At 41.1% G+C, this 15,582-nt stretch overlaps 1 pseudogene; it reads left to right on the top strand.

Moving 5' to 3' along the window:
• Positions 1-1,298: 1,298 nt before the first annotated feature.
• On the top strand, positions 1,299-2,261 carry LOC145715244 (18S ribosomal RNA; annotated as a pseudogene).
• Positions 2,262-15,582: the final 13,321 nt, after the last annotated feature.

Raw genomic sequence — 15,582 nt, 5'->3', positions numbered from 1 at the left:
AGACATAATAGTGCTTAATCGTGCATATTCATGATTTCCAACAGTCTCTTATGGACCTCAACTGTCCGAAAGAGCTTAATCACCTGGCCTCGAGAAACCAGCAACCCTTGCTTGAGCGTGTACCTCTTCTCGCTCCGGGCCCATTTCAACGTGGGGGTGTCTATAATGGAACTATACCTGGCATCTGGTTCTTACTTCAGGGCCATGACGTTCTTAAATCCAATCCTTCAACTCTCTCAAATGGGACATCTCGATGGGTTAATGACTAATCAGCCCATGATCACACATAACTGTGGTGTCATGCATTTGGTATTTTTAATTTTTAGGGGGTCGAACTTGCTATGACTCAGCTATGACCTAAAGGTCCTGACTCAGTCAAATATAATGTAGCTGGGCTTATTCTCTATGCGGGGGTTCCACACGTACAACAAGCAAGGTGTTATTCAGTCAATGGTCGCAGGACATATACTTAAATCCCTATTGTTCCACAGGACACGGCATGCGCGCACCCACGTATACGCGTACACGTACACACGTACACACGTATACACGTACACGTACACACGTACACACGTATACGCGTACACGTACACACGTACACACGTATACACGTACACGTACACACGTACACACGTATACACGTACACGTACACACGTACACACGTATACACGTATACACGTACACGTACACACGTATACACGTATACACGTATACACGTATACGCGTACACGTACACACGTACACACGTACACACGTACACACGTACACACGTACACACGTACACACGTACACACGTACACACGTACACACGTACACACGTACACACGTACACACGTACACACGTACACACGTACACACGTACACACGTACACACGTACACACGTATACACGTATACACGTATACACGTATACACGTATACACGTATACACATGCAAACTTTTTTGATTTTAGTAAATAATTAGCTTAAACAAACCCCCCTTACCCCCCGTTAACCCTATTTGTTACAATACGTGTTTATTTCTGTCTTGCCAAACCCCAAAAACAAGACTAAACCGTATCTAAGCATAGAGCTTAAGAGTTAACGTTTACAAACTTTACCAACCCCATTATTACCAATTATTAATACTAAATCATAACTTTGTTCGCAGTATCTATAGATACGCCAACCCGATCTCTAACTCGTCCCTATTGAACAATATTTACACACCCAACAATCCTATATCTTGGTTCATGTAGCTTAAAAACACAAAGCAAGGCACTGAAAATGCCTGGATGAGTCGCCAGACTCCATAAACATAGAGGTTTGGTCCTAGCCTTTCCATTAGTTATTAATAAAATTACACATGCAAGCCTCCGCATCCCGGTGAAAATGCCCTCTAAGTCACCCAGTGATTCAAAGGAGCTGGTATCAAGCACACAACCATTGTAGCTCATAACACCTTGCTCAGCCACACCCCCACGGGATACAGCAGTGATAAAAATTAAGCTATGAATGAAAGTTCGACTAAGTTATATTAAATTAGGGTTGGTAAATTTCGTGCCAGCCACCGCGGTCATACGATTAACCCAAACCAATGGACCTACGGCGTAAAGCGTGTTACAGAAGAGAAGCATACTAAAGTTAAACCTTAACTAGGCTGTAAAAAGCTGCAGTTAACATAAAAATACAGCACGAAAGTAACTTTAATATTTCCGACCACACGATAGCTAAGATCCAAACTGGGATTAGATACCCCACTATGCTTAGCCCTAAACCTAGATAGTTAGCTCAAACAAAACTATCCGCCAGAGAACTACTAGCAACAGCTTAAAACTCAAAGGACTTGGCGGTGCTTTATATCCCTCTAGAGGAGCCTGTTCTATAATCGATAAACCCCGATAAACCTCACCATCTCTTGCTAATTCAGCCTATATACCGCCATCTTCAGCAAACCCTAAAAAGGAAGAAAAGTAAGCACAAGTATCTTGACACAAAAAAGTTAGGTCAAGGTGTAGCCCATGAGATGGGAAGCAATGGGCTACATTTTCTACAACTAGAACATCCACGAAAATCCTTATGAAATTAAGAATTCAAGGAGGATTTAGTAGTAAATTTGAGAATAGAGAGCTCAATTGAATTGGGCCATGAAGCACGCACACACCGCCCGTCACCCTCCTCAAGTGGTCAAACCCTGAAGAAACCTATTCAAACCATTACATCCACAAGAGGAGACAAGTCGTAACAAGGTAAGCATACTGGAAAGTGTGCTTGGATGACAAGATGTAGCTTAAACAAAGCATCTGGCTTACACCCAGAAGATTTCATATTAAACTGACCATCTTGAGCCAAAGCTAGCCCAATCATCTACAAACGCAATTAACATCAGAAAGTAAAATAAAACATTTAGTTGCCCCATAAAAGTATAGGAGATAGAAATTTAACTTGGCGCTATAGAGAAAGTACCGCAAGGGAAAGATGAAAGAAAAAACTAAAAGCACTATACAGCAAAGATTACCCCTTGTACCTTTTGCATAATGAATTAGCTAGAATAACCTAACAAAGAGAACTTCAGCTAGGCCCCCCGAAACCAGACGAGCTACCCATGAACAATCTATTACAGGATGAACTCATCTATGTCGCAAAATAGTGAGAAGATTTGTGGGTAGAGGTGAAAAGCCTAACGAGCCTGGTGATAGCTGGTTGCCCAGAACAGAATCTTAGTTCAACTTTAAACTTACCTCAAAACCCTGAAATTCCAATGTAAGTTTAAAATATAGTCTAAAAAGGTACAGCTTTTTAGAATTAGGATACAGCCTTAATTAGAGAGTAAGCATAAACACAAACCATAGTTGGCCTAAAAGCAGCCACCAATTAAGAAAGCGTTCAAGCTCAACAATCAGAACATCTCAATGTCAAAAAACGCAACCAACTCCTAATTTAAAACTGGGCTAATCTATTTAATAATAGAAGCAATAATGCTAATATGAGTAACAAGAAATATTTCTCCCGTGCATAAGCTTATATCAGAACGGATAACCACTGATAGTTAACAACAAGATAAATACAACCTAACTACAAGCAAACATATCAAGCTAATTGTTAACCCAACACAGGCATGCAACTCAAGGAAAGATTAAAAGAAGTAAAAGGAACTCGGCAAACACAAGCCCCGCCTGTTTACCAAAAACATCACCTCTAGCATTTCCAGTATTAGAGGCACTGCCTGCCCAGTGACATCAGTTAAACGGCCGCGGTATCCTGACCGTGCAAAGGTAGCATAATCATTTGTTCCTTAAATAGGGACTTGTATGAATGGCCACACGAGGGCTTTACTGTCTCTTACTTCCAATCCGTGAAATTGACCTTCCCGTGAAGAGGCGGGAATATGACAATAAGACGAGAAGACCCTATGGAGCTTTAATTAACCGACCCAAAGAGATCTTGATAATCAACCGACAGGGATAACATACCTCTACCATGGGCCGACAATTTAGGTTGGGGTGACCTCGGAGAATAAAACAACCTCCGAGTGATTTAAATCTAGACTAACTAGTCGAAAGTACTACATCACTTATTGATCCAAAAACTTGATCAACGGAACAAGTTACCCTAGGGATAACAGCGCAATCCTATTTTAGAGTCCATATCGACAATAGGGTTTACGACCTCGATGTTGGATCAGGACATCCCGATGGTGCAGCAGCTATCAAAGGTTCGTTTGTTCAACGATTAAAGTCCTACGTGATCTGAGTTCAGACCGGAGTAATCCAGGTCGGTTTCTATCTATTAAATAATTTCTCCCAGTACGAAAGGACAAGAGAAATAGGGCCCACTTTGCTAAAGCGCCTTTAACCAAATAGATGATATAATCTCAATCTAGACAGTTTATCCAAACATATCACCCGTAGAGCTCGGGTTTGTTAGGGTGGCAGAGCCCGGCAATTGCATAAAACTTAAGCTTTTATCATCAGAGGTTCAACTCCTCTCCCTAACAACATGTTCATAGTCAACATCCTCTCACTAACTATCCCTATTCTCCTCGCCGTAGCCTTCCTAACCCTAGTTGAACGTAAAGTACTGGGTTACATACAACTCCGCAAAGGACCAAACGTCGTAGGACCATACGGCCTACTCCAACCCATTGCAGACGCCATGAAACTCTTCACTAAAGAGCCCCTCCGACCCCTCACATCTTCCACATTCATATTCATTATAGCACCCATCCTAGCCCTTACACTAGCCCTAACTATATGAATCCCGCTGCCCATACCATACCCACTCATTAACATAAACCTAGGAGTACTATTTATACTAGCCATATCCAGCCTGGCCGTCTACTCCATTCTATGATCCGGATGGGCCTCAAACTCAAAATACGCCCTAATTGGAGCCCTACGAGCTGTAGCCCAAACAATCTCATATGAAGTCACACTAGCCATCATCCTCTTATCAGTACTACTAATAAACGGATCCTTCACATTAGCCACACTAATTACCACTCAAGAATTTATCTGACTTGTTATCCCTGCATGACCCCTGGCCATAATATGATTCATTTCTACACTAGCAGAAACCAACCGAGCCCCGTTTGACCTCACAGAGGGGGAATCAGAACTCGTTTCCGGATTTAACGTAGAATACGCAGCAGGTCCCTTTGCCCTGTTTTTTCTAGCAGAATACGCCAACATCATCATAATAAATATCCTCACAACAATCCTATTCTTCGGAGCATTTCACAGCCCCTATATACCAGAACTATATACCACCAACTTCACTATAAAAACCCTGATTCTAACAACCACCTTCCTATGAATCCGAGCATCTTACCCACGATTCCGATACGACCAATTAATACACCTCCTATGAAAAAGCTTTCTACCCCTTACCCTAGCCTTATGCATATGACACGTCTCCCTGCCCATCATCACAGCAAGCATTCCGCCTCAAACATAAGAAATATGTCTGACAAAAGAGTTACTTTGATAGAGTAAAACATAGAGGTCCAAATCCTCTTATTTCTAGAATTATAGGAATCGAACCTAATCCTAAGAATCCAAAAATCTTCGTGCTACCAGTACTACACCACATTCTAAAGTAAGGTCAGCTAAATAAGCTATCGGGCCCATACCCCGAAAATGTTGGTTTATACCCTTCCCATACTAATCAAACCCCCTATTCTTATTATCATTATATCAACCGTTATCTCAGGAACTATAATCGTAATAACAGCATCCCATTGACTTATGGTCTGAATCGGCTTCGAAATAAACCTATTGGCCATCATTCCCATCCTCATAAAAAAATATAACCCACGAACCACAGAAGCAGCCACAAAATACTTCCTAACACAAGCAACCGCTTCAATACTCCTAATAATAGGAATCATCATCAACCTACTGCACTCAGGACAATGAACTGTATCAAAAGATCTCAACCCCATAGCATCTACTGTAATAACAACCGCCCTAGCAATAAAACTAGGACTAGCCCCATTCCACTTCTGAGTGCCCGAAGTCACACAGGGAATCTCCATATCCTCAGGCTTAGTCCTACTCACATGACAAAAAATCGCCCCACTATCAATCCTATACCAAATCTCACCCACCATTAACCCCAACCTACTCTTAACAATAGCCATTATATCAGTTATAGTCGGAGGCTGAGGAGGACTTAACCAAACCCAGCTACGAAAAATCATAGCATACTCCTCAATTGCCCACATAGGCTGGATAGCAGCCATCATAATATATAGCCCCACAATAATAATTTTAAACCTGACCATCTACATTATTATAACACTAACCACCTTCATACTATTCATATATAACTCCACCACAACAACATCATCCCTATCACAGACATGAAATAAAGCACCTCTAATCACTTCATTTATCCTAGTACTAATAATATCTCTAGGCGGCCTCCCTCCACTCTCCGGCTTCATCCCAAAATGGATAATCATTCAAGAACTAACTAAAAACGAAATAATTATAATACCCACACTGCTGGCTATAACCGCCCTACTTAACCTGTACTTCTATATACGACTAACATATGCTACTACACTAACTATATTTCCCTCAAACAACTGCATAAAGATAAAATGACGATTCGAATGCACAAAAAAAATAATCTTCTTACCCCCCTTAATTGTAATATCTACCATACTGCTACCACTCGCACCAATACTATCCATCCTAGATTAGAAGTTTAGGTTAAATTAGACCAAGAGCCTTCAAAGCTCTAAGTAAGCCCTAGCAGACTTAACTTCTGCATACCAACTAACCCTTAAGGACTGCAAGAGTCTATCTCACATCAATTGATTGCAAATCAAACACTTTAATTAAGCTAAGCCCTTACTAGATTGGTGGGCCCCAACCCCACGAAATTTTAGTTAACAGCTAAATACCCTAATCAACTGGCTTCAATCTACTTCTCCCGCCGTCTGGAAAAAAAAGGCGGGAGAAGCCCCGGCAGCCTCAAGCTGCTTCTTTGAATTTGCAATTCAATATGACACTCACTGCAGGACTTGGTAAAAAGAGGACTGAACCTCTGTCTTTAGATTTACAGTCTAATGCTTACTCAGCCATTTTACCTATGTTCATAAACCGCTGACTATTTTCAACCAATCACAAAGATATTGGAACTCTCTACCTTCTATTTGGCGCCTGGGCTGGTATGGTGGGGACTGCTCTCAGTCTCTTAATCCGAGCTGAGCTAGGTCAACCTGGCACACTATTAGGGGACGACCAGATTTATAATGTAGTCGTCACCGCCCATGCTTTTGTAATAATCTTCTTCATAGTGATGCCTATCATGATTGGAGGATTCGGAAACTGATTAGTCCCATTAATGATTGGGGCTCCCGACATAGCATTCCCTCGAATGAATAATATGAGCTTCTGACTCCTCCCTCCATCTTTCCTACTTTTGCTCGCATCATCTATGGTAGAGGCTGGAGCAGGGACTGGGTGGACAGTATACCCACCTCTAGCCGGTAACCTAGCTCATGCAGGAGCATCCGTAGATCTAACTATTTTTTCACTGCACCTGGCAGGTGTCTCCTCAATCTTAGGTGCTATTAATTTTATTACTACTATTATCAATATAAAACCCCCTGCTATATCCCAATATCAAACACCCCTGTTTGTCTGATCGGTTTTAATCACTGCTGTATTACTACTTCTATCACTGCCAGTTTTAGCAGCAGGCATCACTATACTACTGACAGATCGAAATCTAAACACCACATTTTTTGACCCCGCCGGAGGAGGGGATCCTATCTTATATCAACACCTATTCTGATTTTTCGGTCACCCAGAAGTCTACATTTTAATTTTACCCGGGTTTGGAATAATTTCACATATTGTCACCTATTACTCAGGTAAAAAGGAACCTTTTGGCTATATGGGAATGGTTTGAGCTATAATATCAATTGGCTTTCTGGGCTTTATTGTATGAGCCCATCACATGTTCACTGTAGGGATAGACGTGGACACACGAGCATACTTTACATCAGCTACTATAATTATTGCTATTCCCACTGGGGTAAAAGTATTTAGCTGACTGGCTACTCTTCATGGGGGTAATATCAAATGGTCCCCCGCCATGCTATGAGCCCTGGGATTCATTTTCCTATTTACCGTAGGGGGCTTAACAGGAATTGTACTGGCAAATTCCTCATTAGATATTGTCCTTCACGACACATACTACGTAGTAGCCCACTTCCACTACGTATTGTCAATAGGAGCAGTATTTGCTATCATAGGGGGTTTCGTTCATTGATTCCCCCTATTCTCAGGATACACTCTTGATGACACTTGGGCAAAAATTCATTTTACGATTATGTTTGTAGGCGTCAATATAACGTTTTTCCCTCAGCATTTTCTAGGCCTGTCCGGAATGCCCCGACGTTATTCTGACTATCCAGACGCATACACAACTTGAAACACAGTCTCATCAATAGGCTCTTTTATTTCACTAACAGCAGTAATACTAATAGTTTTTATAGTGTGAGAAGCTTTTGCATCAAAGCGAGAAGTGGCTACAGTGGAACTAACCACAACTAACCTTGAATGGCTACATGGATGCCCTCCTCCGTATCACACATTTGAAGAGCCAACCTATGTGCTGCTAAAATAAGAAAGGAAGGAATCGAACCCCCTCAGACTGGTTTCAAGCCAATACCATAACCACTATGTCTTTCTCAATCAAGAAGTATTAGTAAAACAATTACATAACTTTGTCAAGGTTAAATTATAGGTTTAAGCCCTATGTACTTCCATGGCATACCCCTTTCAACTAGGTCTCCAAGACGCTACATCTCCCATTATAGAAGAACTCTTACACTTCCATGATCACACACTAATAATTGTATTCCTAATCAGCTCCCTAGTTCTATATATCATCTCACTAATACTGACAACCAAACTCACGCACACAAGCACAATAGATGCCCAAGAAGTAGAAACCGTCTGAACTATCCTACCGGCTATTATCTTAATTCTCATTGCCCTGCCCTCCCTGCGAATTCTCTATATAATAGATGAGATTAATGACCCCTCTCTTACTGTAAAGACCATAGGACATCAATGATATTGAAGCTATGAATACACTGACTATGAAGACCTAAGCTTTGACTCCTACATGATCCCCACTCAAGAGCTAAAACCCGGAGAACTACGACTATTAGAAGTTGATAACCGAGCAGTGCTGCCAATAGAGATGACCATTCGCATGTTAATCTCATCAGAAGACGTATTACACTCATGAGCCGTCCCATCCCTGGGCCTAAAAACTGACGCCATTCCAGGCCGACTAAACCAAACAACCCTAATGGGCACACGACCTGGACTATATTATGGTCAATGCTCAGAAATCTGTGGCTCAAACCATAGTTTTATACCCATTGTCCTTGAATTAGTCCCACTATCGTACTTTGAAAAATGATCCGCGTCTGTACTGTAAATTCATTAAGAAGCTAAACTAGCGTTAACCTTTTAAGTTAAAAACTGGGAGTTTAAATCTCCCCTTAATGACATGCCACAGTTAGATACATCAACCTGATTTATTACTATTGTTTCAATAATTATAACACTATTTATTATATTTCAACTAAAAATCTCAAAACACCTGTATCCATCAAGCCCAGAGCCCAAATCTATAGCTGCACTAAAACAACTTAATCCTTGAGAAAAAAAATGAACGAAAATCTATTCACCTCTTTCACTACCCCAACAATAATAGGACTGCCCATTGTCATACTAATTATTATATTCCCCAGTATTCTATTCCCCTCGCCCAGTCGACTAATTAACAATCGTCTAATCTCACTCCAACAGTGATTAGTACAATTAACATCAAAACAAATACTAGCCATTCACAACCACAAAGGGCAAACTTGGGCTCTAATACTCATATCTCTCATTCTATTCATTGGATCAACAAACCTGTTGGGCCTACTGCCCCACTCATTTACCCCAACTACCCAATTATCAATAAACTTAGGAATAGCTATTCCCCTATGAGCCGGCACCGTAATTACTGGGTTTCGCCACAAAACTAAAGCATCCCTAGCCCACTTTCTACCACAAGGGACACCGATCCCCCTGATCCCCATGCTTGTAGTTATTGAAACTATTAGCCTTTTCATCCAACCCGTGGCTCTGGCCGTACGACTTACAGCCAACATTACTGCGGGCCACTTATTAATGCACTTAATCGGAGGAGCTGCTCTGGCCCTAATAAACATTAGTACCTCTATTGCTCTAATTACCTTTATTATCCTTATCCTACTGACAGTCCTTGAATTCGCTGTAGCCCTAATCCAAGCTTATGTCTTTACCCTACTTGTAAGCCTGTATTTACATGACAACACTTAATGACCCATCAAACCCACGCATATCACATAGTTAACCCCAGTCCATGGCCACTTACGGGAGCCCTTTCGGCCCTACTGATAACTTCAGGCCTGGCTATATGATTCCACTATAACTCAACACTGCTACTAACTCTAGGAATAACCACCAATCTGCTGACTATATATCAATGGTGACGTGATATTATCCGGGAAAGCACATTTCAAGGTCACCACACACCCATCGTTCAAAAGGGTCTCCGCTACGGAATAATTCTTTTTATCATCTCGGAAGTATTCTTCTTCGCAGGCTTTTTCTGGGCCTTCTATCACTCGAGTCTGGCCCCAACTCCCGAATTAGGAGGATGCTGGCCACCAACAGGTATTATTCCCCTAAACCCCCTAGAAGTTCCACTACTCAACACCTCCGTACTTTTAGCTTCCGGAGTGTCAATCACTTGAGCTCACCATAGTTTAATGGAAGGGAGTCGAAAACACATACTCCAGGCACTATTTATTACAATCTCCCTGGGAGTCTACTTCACTCTCCTCCAAGCCTCCGAATATTACGAAACACCGTTTACAATCTCAGATGGAGTCTACGGATCCACCTTCTTCATAGCTACAGGATTCCACGGATTACACGTAATTATCGGCTCTACTTTCCTAATTGTATGCTTCTTGCGCCAACTAAAATATCACTTCACATCGAGCCACCACTTTGGATTTGAAGCCGCTGCCTGATATTGGCACTTCGTAGACGTGGTTTGACTGTTCCTATACGTTTCTATTTATTGATGAGGATCCTATTCCCTTAGTATTAACAAGTACAGTTGACTTCCAATCAACCAGTTTCGGTATAGTCCGAAGGGGAATAATAAACGTAATACTCGCCCTGCTCACTAATACACTTCTATCCATGCTACTCGTATTTATTGCATTCTGACTACCCCAACTAAATACCTATGCAGAAAAAGCAAGTCCCTACGAATGTGGATTTGACCCCATAGGATCCGCCCGCCTGCCCTTTTCTATGAAATTTTTCTTAGTAGCCATTACATTCTTGCTATTTGACCTAGAAATTGCACTACTACTTCCCCTTCCTTGAGCCTCACAAACAAATAAACTATCAACCATACTTATCATAGCTCTCCTACTAATCTCTCTATTAGCCGCAAGCCTGGCCTACGAATGAACCCAAAAAGGACTAGAGTGAACTGAATATGATAATTAGTTTAAACTAAAACAAATGATTTCGACTCATTAGATTGTAGCTCACCCTATAATTATCAAATGTCCATAGTCTATGTTAATATATTCCTGGCCTTCATCATATCACTTATGGGACTATTAATGTATCGGTCCCACTTAATATCCTCCCTCCTATGCCTAGAAGGCATAATATTATCCCTATTTGTTATGATAACCATGGCAATTCTAAATAATCATTTTACACTAGCTAGCATGACTCCTATTATCCTGCTAGTATTTGCAGCCTGCGAGGCGGCACTGGGCTTATCCCTACTAGTAATGGTCTCAAATACATATGGTACCGACTATGTACAAAACCTAAATCTCCTACAATGCTAAAAATTATTATCCCCACTATTATACTCATACCAATAACATGACTATCAAAGCCCAATATAATCTGAATTAACTCGACTACCTACAGTCTCCTGATCAGCCTTATTAGCCTCTCCTATTTAAACCAACTAGGCGATAACAGCCTAAACCTCTCATTACTATTCTTCTCAGACTCACTCTCCGCACCTCTACTAGTACTAACAACATGACTCCTGCCACTAATGCTTATGGCTAGTCAATCACACCTGTCAAAAGAGACCTTGGCCCGAAAAAAACTATATATCACAACACTTATCGTTTTGCAACTTCTTTTAATCATAACATTTACCGCTACAGAACTAATTATATTTTACATTCTATTTGAAGCCACACTAATCCCCACCCTTATCATTATTACTCGGTGGGGTAACCAGACGGAGCGACTAAACGCCGGCCTATATTTTTTATTCTACACCCTGCTGGGCTCACTGCCCCTCCTGGTCGCACTACTATATATTCAAAACACAACAGGGACTTTAAATTTCCTAATCATTCAGTACTGAGCCAAACCGATCTCAGCCACCTGATCTAATATCCTTCTCTGACTAGCATGCATAATAGCATTCATAGTAAAAATACCCCTATACGGACTCCACCTGTGACTGCCAAAAGCACATGTTGAAGCCCCCATTGCCGGCTCAATGGTACTTGCTGCCGTACTATTAAAACTAGGGGGATATGGAATGATGCGTATTACAATTCTACTTAACCCCACAACAAACCAAATAGCATACCCCTTCATAATGTTGTCCCTATGAGGAATAGTTATAACAAGTTCTATCTGTCTACGCCAGACAGACCTAAAGTCCTTAATCGCATACTCATCAGTAAGCCACATAGCCCTAGTAATTGTAGCTGTGCTAATCCAAACACCCTGAAGTTACACAGGAGCTACAGCCCTTATAATCGCCCACGGACTAACTTCCTCAATATTATTTTGCCTTGCAAACTCAAACTACGAACGAGTCCACAGCCGAACAATAATCCTAGCACGAGGCCTACAAACCATCCTTCCTCTAATAGCTGCCTGATGACTACTAGCCAGTCTCGCGAACCTAGCTCTGCCTCCTACCATCAACCTAATTGGGGAACTATTTGTAGTAGTAGCCTCCTTCTCATGATCTAACTTAACTATCACTCTCATAGGCACAAATATTATCATCACAGCCTTATATACCCTCTATATACTTATCACAACCCAACGAGGTAAGTACCCACATCATATTAAAAACATTAACCCATCATTTACACGAGAAAACGCCCTAATAGCCCTTCACTTGCTCCCACTCCTCCTCTTATCCCTCAACCCCAAAATCGTACTGGGTCCTATTTATTGTAAATATAGTTTAACAAAAACATTAGATTGTGGATCTAACAATAGAAGTGCAAATCTTCCTATTTACCGAAAAAGTATGCGAGAACTGCTAATTCATGCCCCCACGTATAAAAGCGTGGCTTTTTCAACTTTTATAGGATAGAAGTAATCCATTGGCCTTAGGAGCCAAAAAATTGGTGCAACTCCAAATAAAAGTAATAAACCTATTTACCTCTTTTATACTCACTGCAATATTCATTCTACTCCTACCCATCATTACATCCAACACTCAACTATACAAAAACAACCTGTACCCTCACTATGTAAAAACTACAATCTCTTATGCCTTTACCATCAGCATAATTCCGGCTATAGTATTTATTTCTTCCGGACAGGAAACAATTATCTCAAACTGACACTGATTATCAATCCAAACCCTTAAATTGTCACTAAGTTTTAAACTAGACTATTTCTCAATCATCTTCATCCCTGTAGCACTTTTCGTTACATGATCAATTATAGAGTTCTCAATATGATACATACACACAGACCCCTATATTAACCGATTCTTCAAGTATCTCCTCATATTTCTAATCACCATAATAATCCTAGTAACTGCCAATAACCTATTCCAACTGTTTATTGGCTGAGAGGGGGTAGGAATCATATCCTTCCTGCTAATCGGATGGTGATATGGTCGAGCAGACGCAAACACTGCTGCCCTGCAGGCAATTCTCTACAACCGCATCGGAGACGTGGGGTTTATCACAGCCATAGCATGATTTCTCACCAATATAAATGCATGAGACTTTCAACAAATCTTTATCACCCAGCATGAAAACCTAAATATCCCACTACTAGGGCTTCTCTTAGCAGCCACGGGTAAGTCTGCCCAATTTGGCCTACACCCATGACTACCATCAGCCATAGAGGGTCCAACCCCCGTTTCTGCCCTACTCCACTCAAGTACAATAGTTGTAGCCGGAGTCTTTCTATTAATCCGCTTCTACCCGCTCATAGAACAAAATAAAACCACACAAACCCTTACCCTATGCCTAGGAGCCATCACAACCTTATTCACAGCCATCTGTGCCCTCACACAAAATGACATTAAAAAAATCGTTGCCTTCTCAACTTCAAGCCAATTAGGCCTAATAATCGTTACCATCGGAATCAACCAACCCTACCTTGCATTCCTGCACATCTGTACGCACGCATTTTTCAAAGCAATATTATTCATGTGCTCTGGATCAATTATCCACAGCTTAAATGATGAACAAGACATTCGAAAAATAGGCGGACTATACAAGCCAATACCCTTCACCACCACCTCCCTCATCATCGGAAGTCTCGCATTAACAGGCATACCTTTTCTAACAGGCTTTTACTCCAAGGACCTAATCATCGAGACAGCCAACACGTCGTATACCAACGCCTGAGCCCTATTGGTCACTCTCATCGCTACATCTCTCACAGCCGCCTACAGTACTCGAATCATATTCTTCGCACTCCTAGGACAACCCCGATTTAACTCCCTAAGTCCAATCAATGAAAATAACCCCCACCTTATCAACTCCATCAAACGTCTCTTAATTGGAAGCATTTTTGCAGGATACCTGATCTCCCACAACATTCCCCCGACAACCATCCCACAAATAACTATACCCCACTATCTAAAGCTGACCGCCCTTGCTGCAACCATTACAGGCTTCATCCTAGCATTAGAACTTAACCTCGCGGCTAAAAACTTAAAATTTAAACATCCCTCAGACCTCTTTAAGTTTTCCAACCTCCTAGGGTACTTTCCAATCGTAATACACCGCCTCCCATCAACAATAAGCTTAACTATAAGCCAAAAATCCGCATCGATACTATTAGATATAATCTGGCTAGAAAATGTATTACCAAAATCCATCTCCCACTTCCAAATAAAAATATCAACCATCGTATCTAATCAGAAAGGACTAGTTAAGCTTTACTTCTTATCCTTCATAATCACCTTAGCCCTTAGCTTACTCCTACTTAGTTTCCACGAGTAACCTCTATAATCACCAACACACCAATAAGCAAGGACCAACCAGTAACAACCACCAACCATGTTCCATAACTATACAGTGCTGCAATCCCCATGGCCTCCTCACTAAAAAACCCCGAATCACCCGTATCATAAATCACTCAATCACCTGCACCATTAAACTTAAACACAACCTCGACTTCATCTTCTTTTAAAATATAGCAAGCAGTTAACAACTCCGCTAGCACCCCTGTAATAAATGCACCCAATACAGCCTTATTAGACGTCCATGCCTCAGGGTAAGGCTCAGTAGCCATAGCTGTAGTATACCCAAACACCACAAGCATACCCCCCAAATAAATTAAAAAAACCATTAAACCTAAAAATGATCCCCCAAAATTCAATACAATACCACAACCAATACCACCAGCCACAATCAAACCAAACCCACCATAAATAGGAGAAGGCTTTGAAGAAAAACTCACAAAGCTCACCACAAAGATTGTACTTAAAATAAATACAATGTATGTTATCATAATTCTTACATGGAATCTAACCATGACTAATGATATGAAAAACCATCGTTGTATTTCAACTATAAGAACTTAATGACCAACATTCGAAAATCTCACCCCCTTATCAAGATCATCAACCACTCATTCATTGATCTTCCTGCTCCATCCAATATCTCAGCATGATGGAACTTTGGTTCCCTACTAGGAGTGTGTTTAATCCTACAAATTCTTACTGGTCTCTTCCTAGCCATACACTACACGTCAGATACAATAA

The sequence above is a fragment of the Panthera onca genome, unplaced genomic scaffold (assembly GCF_046562875.1).
Source record: "Panthera onca isolate mPanOnc1 unplaced genomic scaffold, mPanOnc1 haplotype 2 h2.h2tg000234l_path, whole genome shotgun sequence".
NCBI lineage: Eukaryota > Metazoa > Chordata > Mammalia > Carnivora > Felidae > Panthera > Panthera onca.
The sequence above is the reverse complement of the archived record's forward strand: the minus strand, read 5'-3'. Positions and strand labels throughout refer to the sequence as shown.